General features: G+C 37.3%; 1 protein-coding gene across 3 annotated transcripts in view; it reads left to right on the top strand.

Moving 5' to 3' along the window:
• Positions 1-17226, top strand: part of SLCO5A1 (solute carrier organic anion transporter family member 5A1) — a 133899-nt gene that overhangs the window by 83477 nt on the left and 33196 nt on the right. The window lies entirely within an intron of this gene.

The raw sequence follows: 17226 nt of genomic DNA on the forward strand, positions 1-17226 counted from the left end.
CTGTTTTTCTGGGCAAACTGATGTTTATGAGATTTGATACATGTATCCATAGTATTTAGTATTCCAATCCTCTTTCATAGTAAATTGGGTACCTAGAAATGTGGAAACATTAATTCTCAGATATTGGAGGAATTTTCAGTATATCATGGAATAACCTAGGTATTTTCTTAGTAACATCAAAGATGGCTAAATGACCGAATCTTCCTAAAGGCTCAATTTATGAATAAAATATATTTAAACAGTGTAGGATGATGGTAACTTTTTGGGTGATTTAGGCTCCCACCTTCTCCAATTCCACATTCAAACCCAGTAAACTTCAATTTTCTGAAAAAGAACAGGCAAGAAAGAGAAGTAGATTTGAAATATTTGGGGAATCACTTTGTTCTCTGCTTCATCTTGCACATGTAAAAACATATAAAATTGGGTTGTGGGTCCAGGATTGTAAATATTTTTATAAAGAATATACTGCTGTGGACCATTGTAATTATGACCTAAAAATATGTTTTCCTCTATGTTGGTTTCAAAAATATAAGTTTTCCTGTGTTAAGGTAAAATTTCCAGATTATTTTATGGTTTGGTTGTCAGAAAATCTAAACCCTCCATTTCTAGTTTAACTCTTCCACTAACCCTTTGTTGAGCAATGATTCTTAGACAGGGAAACCAAGAGTTGCCTTGTGGCTAGATTCAAAGCCACATAGCTGTTAATCGTAGAGTGGTCTCAAGCATTTCCCAAACTAAGTTTTAACATTAAAAGGTGTCACTGGATAGAAGTTTCATAGTAAAATAAATGTGGGACTTGCTGAGTTAAACAAATTATTATAGAGTTTTTTGCTGGAGGACTTTTCATCACTCTTCATATACTAGTATGCATCATGAAACTCCCAGAGGAAGATTCAGACTATAGTCTTTCCCAAATTTATTTGACCATACAACTCAATTTTTTTAGTGGTGTCGTCCCCATGAGCAGTGTTCCCCAGGACACACATGGGGAAGCCATCCCACGTGCCCCTTTTCCAGCCAGACTAGGGAGCAGAGCTGTCTAGATCATCCCATTTCCTTCTGTATGAGCCACTTTGACACCCAGGGTTACTTGGGCGGTGGCACAGTGCTGCGCCGGGTAGGAATTGATGTGCCCCAAATGCATATTGACCAAAGCCACCTCTTAATTACCAGTAGAGGCAGAGGCTAGGTAGACAACTCCTTGTGGAAAAATGGAGTAAAGAGTTCAGGTGAACCTAGGGATGCTCGGCTGCAAAGTTCCAGAGTGGTGTGGTCCAGGCAGAAGACCAAATGCCCAGGGGAGTGCAGGACTGAATAAAGCTAACTCAGAGAGTCTGTTCATCTCATGCTCCAATGTCAGAATTAAAGAAGCAGTGTTACAGAGTGCCAATTCCCTTCTGGTTTTGTCATTAGCAGTTTTTTGGGTGTTTTTGAACCATTGCCAGTGCAATTTATACAATGTTTGATAGTCTACTGTGTTCTGATAAAAGGCTTTCTAGTTCCAGCTCACATACTTTTCTTTTCGTTACAGATAGACAACAAATAATAATAGTCAAGAGATAGTCAGGTCGACTAAGAGTAGAGGGTGGCCTGTTATATTATAGTAAGATTAAACAGGGATGATAATTCTTTTTAACACATCTTGGTTTTTTTGAATTTTTATCAATCGAATCCTTCTTACTCTCTGAGCATAGATTTTTTTTTTTATTTCAGCATATAATGGGGGTACAAAAGTTTTGGTTACATATATTGCCCTTGCCCCCTGCCCCCTGAATCAGAGCTTTAAGCATGTCCATCCCCTAGACAATGCGCATCGCACTCATTATGTATGTATACACCCATCCCCGCCCCCCTGCATCTTTGCCCGACACCCGATTAATGTTATTCCTAAATGGGCTCTTAGGTGATGATCAGTGAAAACAATTTGATAGTGAGTACATGTGGTGCTTATTTTTCCATTCTTGGGATACTTCACTTGGTAGAATGGGTTCCAGCTCTATCCAGGAAAACACAAGAGGTATTATATCACCATTGTTTCTTATGGCTGAGTAGTACTCCATGGTATACATAAACCACATTTTATTAATCCATTCATGAGCATAGATTTTTTTAAAGGACTTATTTAAGTCTTTTGTTCTCTGAATCCTTTTTTATACATGTAGAATGAAACGGAGAATTAAGAAATTTATCTGAAAAAGATTTAAAAATAGTTTTAATTTCTCATCTGACAAAGTTTTTGAGTTCAAGTTCTCTTTTCATTTTATAAAACTGTTTGGCTAAATACCTTGAGCCTCCACAGCAATTTACTGGTGTTGTGTTCTGTGGAAAAGACGAAGCGCCAGACGCGTATCGAAGGACCAGGCTTCGATCGCTTGCTCATTCACGTCACCATTGCACACCAGCTGTATGCAAGGCACTGTGCCTTGTGCGTGGCTGAGGAAAGCTAAAGACTCAAACCACAGTCTTAACTTGCTTGTCGATCTGAGAGGAGAAAGCTTATGAAATATGATAGAAAAGGCTGTCTAAATAAATTAATAGAAGATTTGGGTTGCAGAGATTATTTTGGCTGGTGGGATAATGTGTTTGAGTTGGATTTCATGGAGGAAATGGCTTTTAACCAGGTTTTTAAGGGAAAGTAGAATTTGCCATTTGGAGTTTGGAGGAAGGGCGTTTATTCTCTGTGGAGGAACAGCTCGAGCAAAGGCAAAGCAGCAGGGGAGGGTAAGGCTTACTCTGGCAAAGAAAATTAAAAAAAAAAAAAAGAAAGAGCAGTTTATCCCTAGGTCAGAAACAGAGAGCTCTAAAGGCAAGCAGGCTGTGTGTGTGTGTGTGTGTGTGTGTGTGGTGGGCGGGGGATGGTTTCTGGTATAGGGGTGGGAAATCTGCTTCAGTTACTTCAGCACCATGTGTCCCTGTGATCACGTGGGACACCTGTGCCCTGGTGGGAGGTGGTGGCAACAGTGTTTGATGAGGTTGTCATCGAAACACCACAGTGGACCCCACTTCACTCCTCCTGTGTGTGGTGTGTTTCTGCCCAACAGTAGGTCACAGTGTATTCTTCCTGTTCACGGTCTTTCTGCCAACCACGTGGGGTCACATTTATCTCTTGAAACTAATTAAATATCATGAAGTTGGTATTTTGGAAAAGTCTGCAATGATGGGAAGAGACCTGCCTGAGAAGTTAGCCAGGGTGCCCTTGAATCCAGTCATTGCCGGTTACTAGCTGCGTGACTTTGGGCAAGTCACTTACCTCCCTAAACCTCAGCTAAAACCGGAAGTTTATCTGTAAGATGAGGATAATCTCTCCCCCATCTGTCTGTGTCAGTGTTGTTGTAAGGATCAAAGGAACTAGTGAACGGTGATTTGTTTTGAAGCGTATTTAACTTCAGAGCTTATTTATAATATAAATGGGAAAATATAACCTAATCATATTATAGGAAAGAAAATTATTATTTATGACGATAGCACCTTACATTTGAAGTTGTGCAGTTTGGGCATTACTGAGAATGAAATCTCTGTAAGAATGATGGTAGTAAAACAACTCCTGACATTGATGTTTACTAAGTGCAAGACCCTGTCTAAGCATTTTCATATGTATAACATCGTTTAATGCATGTAACAAATGCCTACGCAGTAGGTATTATTAATATTAATTATGCCATTTTCCACATGAGGAAACAAAGGTCTAGAGAGGTTTAAGTAACTTGCTTAAAGGCAAATAGTAAGTGGTAGAGCCAGGATGCTAGGCTGTTGTACTCCTTGGAGTATATAAATATCAATGTGTGATTTTTATTGAAATATTATAATACGCATATGCTATTATCATCATTTCCATTCAGTTTTTTCACTATTTCTAAAGAAACAACATTCTGATAGTTTTAAGATTCTACTGCCTCCCACTCTACAGCAGCCTTTGGCACTGAGCTATGGTTAACAACTCTCATTTTCAGAGCACTTTGATCTTTCAGCATCACCTTTGCTGGGGGACCTACCCTTTGGTGTGTAGAATTATAAAGAGTTAGACATTAGTTTGTCTTTACAAGGGAAGTAGTCTTGGAAAATTCTGATTTGTTTTTCACTGTAGAATAATCAAGATACTTATTTCTGTGGTAAGGGGATTGGATTGGAGTATAATTTTAAAAAAGAAGTTACTGTAATTTTTATTGTTAAGTAACCAATTATTTACCATCTGTCTTCAGCCACTGATTTGGGGTTTGGATGGTGAGATTCAAGCCAGTGTCACTGAACTCACATTGCAGCCTTTGGAAGTCACTGCATGTTTAGATGTGAGAGAGATATGAATGTGCTTTGATTTGTTTCATTCTTCCGAAGGCATAAATAGCTCTTCTATGTGTGTTTTTTAATTTTGTAAGAGTGGTTTTTAAAGTCCATTTTTATACTAGTTTTATAAGTGCACACATAGATCTTCTTTTTAACATTGAAATTAAGCTTTCATTTTTTAAAAAAATTATTTATTTACTTTTTAGAGACAGAGTCTCACTCTATCGCCCAGGCTGGGTGCAGTGGCATGATCATAGCTCACTGCAGCCTCAAACTCCTGGGCTCACGTGATCCTCCTGCCTCAGCCTCCCAAGTAGCTGGGACTACAGATGTACACCACCACGCCCAGCTGAAATTAAGCTTTTAAATATTATTACAAATACAGTATCTTAGGTATGGATGTGCTTTAGCATCACTGGCTATTTCCAAGGTCAGGTGACGACATCTGACCCTGAGACCTGTGTTGACACCACACTCAAGCACGATGTGCTCTGAGGGAGAAGAGCAAGGTTTTTGCAGACCAACATTTTGTAGCAGCTGTTAGTGTCTTCTCACTTATAATATATAATTTCAGTCAATCTTGAGATAAGTTCAGGATATTGGGAACTACACGTGACAATCACAGTCTCTTTGTCTTTTAGGCAGAGAGATATTTATCATGCTGAATTACATTTGTTTTTCTTCAATGCTAATGAGAACATTTGTAAGAGGTTATAGTGGACAATAAGTTAAGGCACTCAGATTCTCTTTATTTTTTCATTAATCAACTAATTTAAGAAATGTTGAGTGCTTACAGTGTGCCAGGTTCTTAGCCAGTGCACTAAGGATGGCAGTTAAACAGGGCTCCCTGACTTTTTGGCAATCTCTTTAAGACTCAGAAGACCCAAAATGACAATATCAACACATCAGCATTTGTTACAGGAAAGGATATAGCAGAAGCATTAAAGTAAAGATGTACTTTGCAGCCGCAGGCCATCTCGTGGTAAGAGTCAGGTTTCAATTGTCCCCCTCAGAAGGGTGTGGCAGGACCCACTTTCTCTCTTATATTAGGCATCATGGACATGTGCTTGGAACACCCAGGAACCATGGAGTCCAAAATCGTCTCTTGGCTGGAGTCTTTTATATTTTAAATGTTTTTTATATTTCACTGGTCACATAGGTTCCTGCTGTGTAACCAGCTCAACAGCAGAGCTCTCCGGGGGGTCGTAGTGAGAACAGTTACAAATCATCATGCTTGTTTTTGTCAATAAACAATGCTGACTGCTGTTACAACCATGCCTAACCGCCTCAGACCCGTGGTTAGAAAGCAACGCTGTTCGCCAACATGTTTCATGCCTTGACTAGGAGTCAGTGCCCTGGAGATGCACTTTCTTAATTCGGCAGCACAGCTCAGGCTAATGCCAGCCTGCTGGTGCTTCCCCTCTCGGGTTTCCCCAGGGCGACAGTAGTACATAAGGTGGGCAGTGTCTTTGCCCTCAGGCCACCAACACACTATGTGACTTGAGACTTCTCAGTTTTTCTCTTCCCATCTGTTTTCTAATCTAGAAAACAATAACTTGGACTGGAATGAACTCTAGCTTCTTCCTTCTCTAAAATCTTAGATTAAGTAATTTTCCCAAGGCCATGGGCACCAAATGAACATATATTCTCACATTCCCCGTAGAGTTATATTATTTTCTTAAAAGGGGGCTAGTTATTAACTGATTCATCACTCTGGTATTTGTAGTAATGCTGCATCCCCACAAACTCTGGCCATGACCCATATCAACATTATCTGTTTCTCTTTGCTGCGGGCATGCTGATGGAGCAGAGGGACCTGTCTGTGAATCCCAGATTGATCGCTTAACTACATGTGTGCTTTGAGCCAAGTCACTCACCCACTCGGAGTTTTAGTTTCTCATTTGTAAAATGTGAGTCATCGATTCCCAGGGCCATTGCAAAAGATTAAATGAGATAATTAGATCTTAAAGCATTTGGCATATAGTAGATGCTCAGTAAAAATCAGTTCTCTTTTTTTCTGTTATGAGACTGTGTTAAATTTAAATCTCCTTTAGAAAATCTTATTAGATTTTCTGAATTAAAACAAATTGTGTTGGTCTAATTTAGAGTAGTAGTAATTTGAAGGTATTCTGTTATAACCTGCCTCCTAAGAGAAATAAAATTGTAAGAAGGGACTATTTTAGTCTTGATCATAAGAGTAAAGTAGCAGAAACCTTCAGGGGCAGGAGACAGCCAGGAGGTGTTGAGGAGGATGTTCATGCTCTCGGTGCATTAGGAATCTCTCTCTTTGAATCACTCCAAATCAATTCACCAAATGACCGTTATTTCTTATAAATAAATTTCTTTATTTACTAGAGTTCAGAATAAAAATTTATATTCTAGGAAATTTGTTTAGTGACCAATAAGTTTTTAAAAAGTATTATGAATGCATATTTGTATGTTTGATGTGCTTGAATCCATTGCAGCCATTTTTCCCTTTGATGCTTCAGTTGCCTAATCTTTGGCCATTGGGAACCTGTAAAGTTAGTACCTATTTCCTGTGGCACCACCTCAGCAGTCTTTGTGGTTTCTGGCATGACAAAATAGGACTTATCTTACATATTTCCTGCCCTAGACCTGGGGTCAGTCATACTTCTCCAAGGAGTCTTGGTTCCTTTTAAAAGAAAATGGTACTTGGAGACCATCATCTGGACATCAGGGGTGCTTGTTGCTACAATATTGTCATTGTTTCTGGGCCTTCTTTTAATAAAAAGAGAAAAAGATCATGAGTTTATACTAGTATTTGCACTTCAAATTTAAGATTACCGGTTATTACTTAACTTCTTTGATATTATATTGTAATCTCCTTTTTCTAATGCTAGAAATCTTTTTTTGAGTGACTTTAACATAATTACTGTAATTAAGTGTGTGTGTGTGTATAGAGGTTTGAAATCAACTCTCAGTACTATTATGAACCATGAGATACTAAAAGCAGCTTTATGCTTCTTTGTGGTTCTTTTGTCTGAAAGCCATCTCTTACTATGCATGTGCAAAACACTATCCTAACGTTATTTGAAATAATTCTTCTCTGTTTGGTTATGTCTGATATGCTGTGAAGTTTGTTTTAATTTGTTTTCAGTTTTTAGTTTTAGGGATTACTTTATTTTTATATTTTAAGTAAAATTTGTATTTTAAATTATGTAGACTGTTTATATGGTTTGAAAGTCAAAACAGGAAACAAAGTATATTCAGAGAGGCCTTGCTTCCATCCTGGTTTCCTCCAATTCTCTCCCTCCCTCTACAGGAAGCCATTTTTATTAGTTTATCCTTCTTTCGTTTCTTTTTGGGTATGTAAGTAAATATGTGTATTGTGTATGCAATGTATGTAATATATACATCGGTATTGCACATTAGTGTTTTTTCCCTTATCCAAAGGTTGGCATATGGTACGCCTTATTCTGCACCGTGGCAATGTAGAGACCTTGCTTCGTTTCTTTTTACAGCTACACAGTATCTATTGTGTGGAAGGATCATAGTCTGTTCAGTCCTCTATTTATGGACATTCAGTTGTTTCCATTCTTTCGCTATAATGACACATACAGTGATACCTATAATTCATTTCATACTAAGTAACCCGTTTGTCTAATTTACTTGTTTCTTTTAACTATTATATTTAATTGACCAGTTCAATTTGCCTTCTTTGCCCTGGCAGAGAAGCTGATTCCAGAAAGGGGAAGGAGGCTGAGAGGCCATGAGTGTATTTGTCATCTAATACTCGGTCCTCATCTATCTCCTCCCACAAGGTTTAGTGTTTACCCTCAGATTGTTATAAAGATCAAAAGGGTGACTCTTTGTGAAAGCACTTTTAAAAATCTATGTAGCTCTTGGGAATCCAAATCAAATTGGCATCCTTTTGCCTGGTGCCTTTTTCCTGGTGCCACGATGGTAAAAACAGGTGACCTTTGTTAGGCTCCCACTCTGAGCCAGGCATGGTGCTAGGGAGAAGCCTTCTGTACATTGTTTGCAGTCCTCACAGCAACACTGCCGAGGAAACACTACGCTCTGCAGTGTAAAGCCGATGAAAATGAGGTGTAGACAGCAGCTTCTGCAAGCTATACACCTAGCAATCCATGATACAGTGCCGCATTACGTAGGTTGAAATGGTCCTTAGAGGACCTGCTTACATTTTAGAATTTTTATTGTGCTAATTCTTTCTCCTCCAACTTTTTATGTATTAGGTAAGACATATAGCATAGTAGTTAAGGAGATCAGTTTTGGAGGCAGACAGATTTGTTGAAATTCTTGCTCTGCCTCTTTATTCCTTCATCCATTCATTCACCCACCCACCTATCTCCCTACTCATCCATGCACAGATATCCACAGAGCTTCGGAGATGGGCCTGGCGTTGTGCACGGTGCTGAGGAAGCAATATGTGAGGGATCCTGCCCTCAAGGACCTCACAGTTCTGGTGACCCTAGACAACCTCTATGAGTATCAAAGGTTCTGAGGATTAAATGAGAGAATGTATATGGTGGGCTTAGAACCATGCCTGGAAAGCAGCTATTAGTAATAACTGTATTACTCATTTTGTGAGCTATTCCAGGAAAAAGAATCTGAGGCAGAAGAGTGCAGCTGGGACTTAGGATGTGTGGAAACATTCATGGGAAAGATTATCTGGAAGGAACAGATTTTAACGGTAAGAGAGAAAAAGTGTGGCTAATAGGAGGTAGGAAAATAGAAGAGAAGGTGAGAGACTTGATATTATACTAAAGTGAAAGACTGAGGATTAGAGCATCTCATCTGAACTGAAGGGGGATCAGAAATGCAACATAAATGATAAAAGGGCAATTGCTTTAAAAGTGTAGCATGGTATATGTGAAATGGATTTCAGCTGAATCAGTGTGAAGCCAGGGTTAAATTTTTATATCTATGATTTATTTATTTTTCCATTTTAAATATGGCTACTTTTCACAACTCTTAGGGGGGAAAATTTTTAAGTGTCTTAATTTCTTCATGTAATGTCAGTTGACCAAATCCCTCAGCTGAAATGTTTTTGTTTCATTCATCTTTGATAATTTGTAGCACAGTCTTTATATTTGGGATTTGTTTCCCAAGCACATGTGCACACAGACACACGCACACAGAAACGCAAAAACAAACACTGGCTACTTGCGAGGGATGTTCTGGCTCAGAAGACACGAAGCCCAGTGTTCTGCGGGTCTCTCCATCCACGTTCAGAGCACCAGGATTGTCTTGATGTTCAGAATGGCCCAGAGGTCTCTTGGAAGTCTTAGTCATCAAAAATTTTATATTTTGTTCACACAGCAAGATTGACTTGTGAATAAAAGTTGGGTTGAGAAAGATGAGGGAGCTTTTCAAAAGGACTGAAAACCCAGGGGAGAGAATGAAGTGTCAGGAGCAGAGGTAGGCGCATTTCTGCTGCTAAGTCTGTTGTGTCCTTGGTTAAATCAGCAACCAGGATATGCCCGGTAGATTCGATGAAGGTATGCAGGAAAATATTTACCTTTATGATCCCAGGAGCTGCACCTCTAAAATAAGTGCTTGAATTAGACAACCTTTTACCAAAGGTTAGCCAACAAACAGCCTGCCATCCCCCTCCAGCCCCACAAAATCCTCTGATTTTAGTGAGCAATCTCATTTTCTAGGCATTCAGTTAATCAATGTCTTACCACTTTACTTTGGGTATATGTAACACCTTTTCCTGGCAGTTTAAATTTCATATATATATATATTCACACCCAGATATATATATGTTCTTTTTCTCCTTTGGCACATGAGATGGAACTGAGAGGTTAAATTGCTATACTATTTGCTTTTGGGGTGGGGTGGGGACTACAGGGCACTATACAGGAGTGAGGTGGTTGATGGTTAAATTTCTACTTTTGAGAATCCAGGAACTTCTTACTGGGCATGGTCCTATTTTAGCAGGCCCATACCCCATCCCCATATGGTGTGACCCTACCTGCTTTGTAGTGAGCCAATGTACTGTAAGAAAAAGGTTATGGGTTTTGGAGTCAGAAGGTCTGGGTGGAAGAGCTGCCTCTGCCACTTACACGAGCTGTGTAACCTTGGGCGAGTTAAATAATTCCTCTGGCCTCAGTTTCATTGGCTGTGAAATGGTACAATCCTATCCATTTTACAAGGCTGTTGAAGTTTTAAAAAGCTTAAAAATGACTTATTAAGTATAAAGAACTAACACAAATATTAATTATTAATGAGAATGGCCCTGGCTTCCCTCCCTATTCATCAAATATTCCATTCTCCATAAAAAGACAGGGGAATCAGGATTATGATTGAAAGAGACGAGGGAAGGGGGAAAGTAGGACATGGAGTACAATATCATCCCTGTTGCACAGATGAATAAATAACGGTGTAGGTGCTAACTCTAGCATTCATGGCCTCACAAGCTGTGGCATACAAGCCATCTGACTCCCAGTTCATTCCATCAGCTCTCATTTCCTCAGAGATGCTTTCTGTTGACTCATAAAAATCACATCCAGAGCTAGTAGTATCTTGGCTGCTAGTATGGCCTAGATAGGGTTATGACCGCAAAGGCAGGAAATACCTTGCTCTTTTACCTAAATGGTAAAACATGTGCTTGGACATTGTTAGAAGTTGAAGTAATGTCCTTTGGTAACCTGAACCTCTCACGATGGACCGTGGCAAATTTGCTTTGCTGCCGGGCTCGACTTCCTGTTATGGCATCTTTCCCTTGGCTGGAAAGAAGAACTTGGGGTTATTTGGATCTGTTACTATTAGACTGATTAGATTTCAGGCTAATAAGTTAATTTTTTCAAGTCATTGTATTGTAATTCTTCTCATGTCTCTATTTGCAATAAAGATGAATATAATTTATGTTGGTTTTTTGACTAAAGTGGATATTTAGAAACATTATAGGTGTAACTTCTCTTACTACCTAAGCAATGGACAATTTGTATATGCTCCTTTTGTGTAGAGTAGTTCAATATTATTTAGTAACATCTGCTTTAAATTTGTTTGGGATATATACCATATAAATACCAAACCCTTTTGAAAATGCAAAGAAGTGAATGGATATTTATACATCAAATGCAAAAATTGAATAGATACTTATATATTGCAATACCTTTTTAGTCACTTGGTATATACACTGCTGTTTTTAAAAAGCATACTGAAATTTTTGTAAACAAATGAGCACCTCTCACATTTTGGGGGACTCAAACGTCAAAGAAAGAGACTGTAGTGCTCCTTCATTACCTTTTCTATTAGTTGATAATCTTGTTCATGTTTTTTAAAGTATCAATGTCTTTCTTTGACCTCAAATCTTCTTTTCTTTTGAGGGATATAAGGAACAAGTGAATACAATTTTGATTATCAGAAATACTTCATAAATACGTTTAATTTGTATTCAAACATTCATTATGTACAACATTAAACTTATTAATGAAAACTACTTTTATAAGAAGAACAAGAAAAATGGTTTTAATGTTTACACATTTACAAATACTTCAGCATAGCAGAAATCAAGTTTCTGGTCTCGTGCTGTCCTTTTTGTGTTATGGTGAACATAATAGCTAGGTTCTTCAGTTGAGTTATTTTGTTCTTTCTTATATTGATAGGATTAAATTTCAGATGTCAATGATTTTTTTTAAGAGACAGGATCTCACTCTGTTGCCCAGACTGGAGTGCAGTGGCATGATTATAGCTTACTGTAACCCTGAACTCCTGGGGTCAAGTGATCCTCCCACCTCAGCCTCCCAAATAGCTGGGACTACAAGTGTGTGCCATCATGCCTGGCTAATTTTTAAATATTTTTTGTAGAGACAGGGGTCTCACTATGTTGCCCAGGCTGGTATCACACTCTGGGCCTCAAGTGATCCTCCTGCCTTGGCCTCCCAAAGTGCTGGGATTACAGGCATGAGCCACTATGCCTGGCCCAAATTGCATAATTTTTGTCTTAAGAATTTGAGTTTGTTTTAGGAGACAGTGTAACTAATTGAAAACATAAGTAGGAGTTAAGAGACTAGATTTCAGTTTTAGAAGGTGCAATAGATTTGGATTCTGGTAGCATATTTTTCCTCTTAGGCCTGAAAGAGCTCCAGCTTTGAAATCAGATTTGTGTCCTGTCTTTGCTCTTTCAATTTGTGATATTGGGCAAAGTATGTCATTCACGTGTCTTAGTTTCCTCAGACATAAAATGGGAATAAATAATAATCCATAAGATTAAATAATATTAAGTGTAAATACTTTAAGACTGAAAGTACTCTACAAATTTATCATGATTATTACATTGTAATTTCATTTTCCCAAAGTCTGTTTCCTTATCTATATAAGCAGATAATACCTGTTCATAGAGCTGTTGTATTGATCAATTAAATAATTGATATGAATGTGCTTTGAAAAATCCACAAAGGTTTATTTCTCTTTATTCTTCTCTGTGATTTTAGGTTGTTGCTGGTAATTTTGGATAAAGTTGAGGTCAGCTCACTCTGGTGTAAACACATTTAACTTTTAATCAGAACACTTATTTTTTGATGTGTATCTAATGATTGAAGACAATATTATATGCAAGATTATTTGAAAGGAATTTAGAGGAGTTTCCTGCTGCTTTAGGTGGACTATTAGTCTAAAACACTTTACATTCTGAAATAAATAGTATTTGAAAGAATTGATCATAAAGCAAGTTTCTATAAATGAAAATATTTTTCTTTTCACCTTTAGAATAAAGCTGAGCACCCATTCCTAGGAAAATCAAGTGGCTTAAATAGTTGAAAAAAATCACACAAAGAAAATAACAAATGTTTGTAATTTAAACATATGTTTACAGGAGTGTTAGCCTTATATAAATTTAGAAAAAGTATTGGATTTAGAATCAGAACACTTAGAGTCTAGGCCTTGCCCTGGCATTATCAAGTGATTGACTCAAGGTAAGTTATTCATCTTTTCAGGTTCTCATTTTTATTTTTTCATCTATACCACGAGGGAGTTGAGTAAATGATCTCTGAGTTTCTGTGTTAATTTAAGATTATTTTTTTGAGCATATCAGAGACTCAAAGGAACAGAGGCTTAAACAAAATGGGTTTTTATTTCTCTGTCACATAAAATTCTGGACATAGGTGGCTCAGGGCTGGTATAGAGACTGTAGCCACTCATACTGCTTCCAGTTTCTTCTCCAGAGTGGACTCTTGTCCTCACAGTCCAAAGCGTCAGTCCAGCCATTATGTCTGCGTTCCAAGCAGCAGAATGGAAGGAGCAGGGAAGAATGGAATGGATGTACTACTTTTGCTTACTTCGCATTGGGCAGGACTTACCACATGGCCACATCCAGTTGCTAGGGAGGCTGGGAAATGTAGTCCATATTCCAGGCAGCCAGAAGCCAAGCTATTACTCCAAAATAGGGATCTTGGGCCAAATCCAGCCTGCTCCCTGTTTTTATAAATAAAACTTTATTGGAACACAGCCATGCCCATTTGTTTACACATGTCCATGTCTAACACTACAACAGCACAGGTGAATATGTAATAGACACCGTCTGGCCCACAAAGTACAAAATATTTAGCTAGACCAATATAGAAAAGCTTGCTTACTCCTGCTCTAAGAAAAAGAAAGTAACCAACCAGGGGATAAGTAGCAATCTCTGCTCCAGCTCCCTTCCAAATCCTATGATTCGGTGATAATACACAAACAAACAAATGAAAAACCCAAATAATTAATTTCGTATGATGTAGGAATAATTTTGAAAATGTTAGTAAATACTAAAACACAAAGTTCTTTCTTGCTTTAACAGGCTAGCACTTGAGCTGTGCCTGTTAAATTGCCTTCTCTTTGTTCTGTCCTCCCCATCTTGCTATGACTGCTTTCAGTTCCAGACCAGTTAAGATGTCAGCTACTCTTCTCCAGCTTTGCATACAGAAAGACTTTGTTAGGCATGTGCCTGGCATAGCCTTTCTTTTGGTGACAATGAAAGTGTGAAAAGATTCAGGGTTACCTCTGATACTGATGAAGCCTCCTTCGTATAGTATCTGGGGTTGCTGGTGAACCGGAGACCATCACACCGTGCGAGGAGCCCATGGTTATTCGGTAGGGGGTACATTTTATTGACCAGTTGCTGCACGGTATTTTCTTCCTTTGCTGGTTCACAGGTGTCTCTGCTGTTAAATTTAAAATATATATTGCATTTAATTATTCTTCTAGCTTTTCAAGGTGTATGACTGTCTTTCAAAGAGAAGTGTTATCTGAAAATATGTGATTTTAGTATTCAAAACCAACAGTAGATAAGGTGTGAGCAATAAGAGAAGGAGACTATTAGGTGTTTTGCTGAGAGATTTAGAGATGGCCTTGCTTGTGAAGGCACACAGGAACTACGCCATCTGTTTCCCTTCTAGTGCTTTCTACCCAATGGCTACTTTTTATAAGTTTGATTAATTAATGGATTTTTGAAACTTAAGTTCTCATAGACAGTACGGTTGGTGTCTTCCACAGATGCTCAGACCAAGGGTTGGTGTCTATGGGACTAGATTACTAGAGTATGTTTGTGTTTGTAAGACTTATTTTGTGGATTTCATTATCTGGTGGAATTGTGCATGTCTTTTGAAACAAAAAGACATCTTCAGCTTAAAAGCGCAGTATGTAGCATACTGGTTAAGATTTCCATTCCAGCTGTCACTGCCTTGCCCAGAGTTCTTATTTTTTCTGGCTTAAGCTATTTCATTCAGAGATAAAGGAGGGTTGATTAATCTTTGAGGTTTCTTCCAGTTATAAAATGTTCTGATTTTTATTATCCTGGGCTCCCAGTAAACTTTCTTTAACGAATAGATGAGAACAGTGTATAACTGAAGTATCATTTAATCCCCACGACGACTGCACTCCCTCTCCTCCTTCAGGTTTTTGCTCAAATAGCCCCTTGTCAGTGAGACTAGATTTAGTAAACTCCATTTAAAAATGCATCTCCTCTCCCCACCCCTGATTTCCCTGATTCGGCTGAACATTTTTCTCTGCAGTCCTTTTTACCTTCTAACGTTTGGTACAATTTGCTTAGTTGTTAGTTTGTCTGTTTCCTACATTAGATTGTAAACTCAATGTGGGCAGGACTTTCAGCCAGTTTTATTCAATGTGTAACTCCAGAGTCTAGAATAGGTCCTGGCATGTAGTAGATGCTCAATATATGTTTTCTGATAAATTAAATATAAATTTTAAAAATTGTATATTTTTATAAGTTTTCTGAAAGTTATTCTTAAAAATGTGTTTGTAAACAATACAAAAGTGAATTTTAGGTCAACTACTATTTAAGTAATTGAAGATTAAAAACACAATGTGACAAAGTGCATCTATAGAAAACCCACAGCTAACATCATACTTCATGGTAAAGATTGGATGCTTTCTCCCTAAGATAAGGAATAAGACAAGGATTTCTGCACTTGCTACTTTTATTTACCATTGCACCGGAGATAATTAGGAGAGAAAATGAAATAAAGGCATTATGATTGGAAAGGCACTATCTCTATTCACAGATTACATAATCTCGTAAACAGAAAATCCTAAGAAATCTGCTATAAAAACTATTTTAACTATTGTGTTCAACAAAGTTGCAAGATACAAGATCAATATACAAAAATCAATTGTATTTCTATACACTAGCAATGAACACTACAAAAATGAAATTAAGAAAACAATTCCATTTATACTAGTATCAAAAGAACAAAATACTTAGGAATAAGTTCAACCACGGAAGTGTAAAACATATTCTGAAAACCACAAAACAATGTTTAAAAATTAAAGAAAATGTTGGTCAAAGGATACAAAGTTTCAGTTAGATAAAAGTAATAAATTCAAGACATCTATTTTATAACATGTAATAACAAAGTTAATAACCATGTATTCACATGGTTAATAACCACATATTCTTGAAAATTGCTAAAAGAGTAGATTTTATGTGTTCTCACTACAAAAAAAGATAAGTAGGTGAAGTAATACATATGTTAATTAGCTCAATTTAGCCATTCCACAGTGTACACAAAATTCAAAATAACATGTTGTATATGATAAATATATGCAATTTTTATTTGCCATTAAAAAATAAATGTTAAAAAATTAAAGAAAATGTAAATAAATGGAAAAATATCTCATGTTCATGGATTGGAAGACTTATATTATTAGGATGTCAGTATTACTCAAATCAATCTACAGATTCCACACAATCCCCATAAAATCCACCTGGTGTCTTTGCATAAATAGGCAAACTGCTTTTAAAAAATTCATATGGAAATGTAAGGTACTCAGCATAGTCAAAACAATCTTGACAAACAACCAAGTTTATCATAATTCCTAATTTTAGAACTTCCTTAAAAATAGCAGTACTCAAGACAGTATGGTACTGGCTTCAAGCAGACATAAACATTAATGGAATAGAATTGAGAGTCCAGAAATAAGCTTATTTGGTCCACTGATTTTTCACAAGGGTGAAAATGGGGAATGAATAGTTTTTTCAACAAAAGACTATTATGCTGGGACAACTGGATAGCCACATGCAAAAGAATGAAGTTGGACCCCTACCTCACACTATACACAAAAACCAACTCAAAATGGATCAAAGGCCTTCATATAAGAGGTAAAATTATAATACTCTTAGAAATAAACATAAGCATAAATCTTTGTGACCTTGGATTAGACAATGTAACAAAAGAAGAAATAGATAAATTGGATTTCATCAAAATTAAAAACTTTTGTGCATCAAGAAAGTAAAAAAGACTTTGATGGACACTTAAGTTGATTAAAAAAATGATTAAAAAAGAAAGTAAAAAAGACAACCCATGGAATGGGGAGAAAATATTTGCAAATCATATATCTGCTCAGATAGTTGTATCTAGAACATATTTAAAAAACCCTTACAACTCAATAATAAAAAGACAAGTAAGCCAATTAAATGGGCAAAAGGTCTGAGTAGACATTTCTCTAAAGAAGATATAC

Source organism: Eulemur rufifrons, chromosome 3 (genome assembly GCF_041146395.1).
Source record: "Eulemur rufifrons isolate Redbay chromosome 3, OSU_ERuf_1, whole genome shotgun sequence".
NCBI lineage: Eukaryota > Metazoa > Chordata > Mammalia > Primates > Lemuridae > Eulemur > Eulemur rufifrons.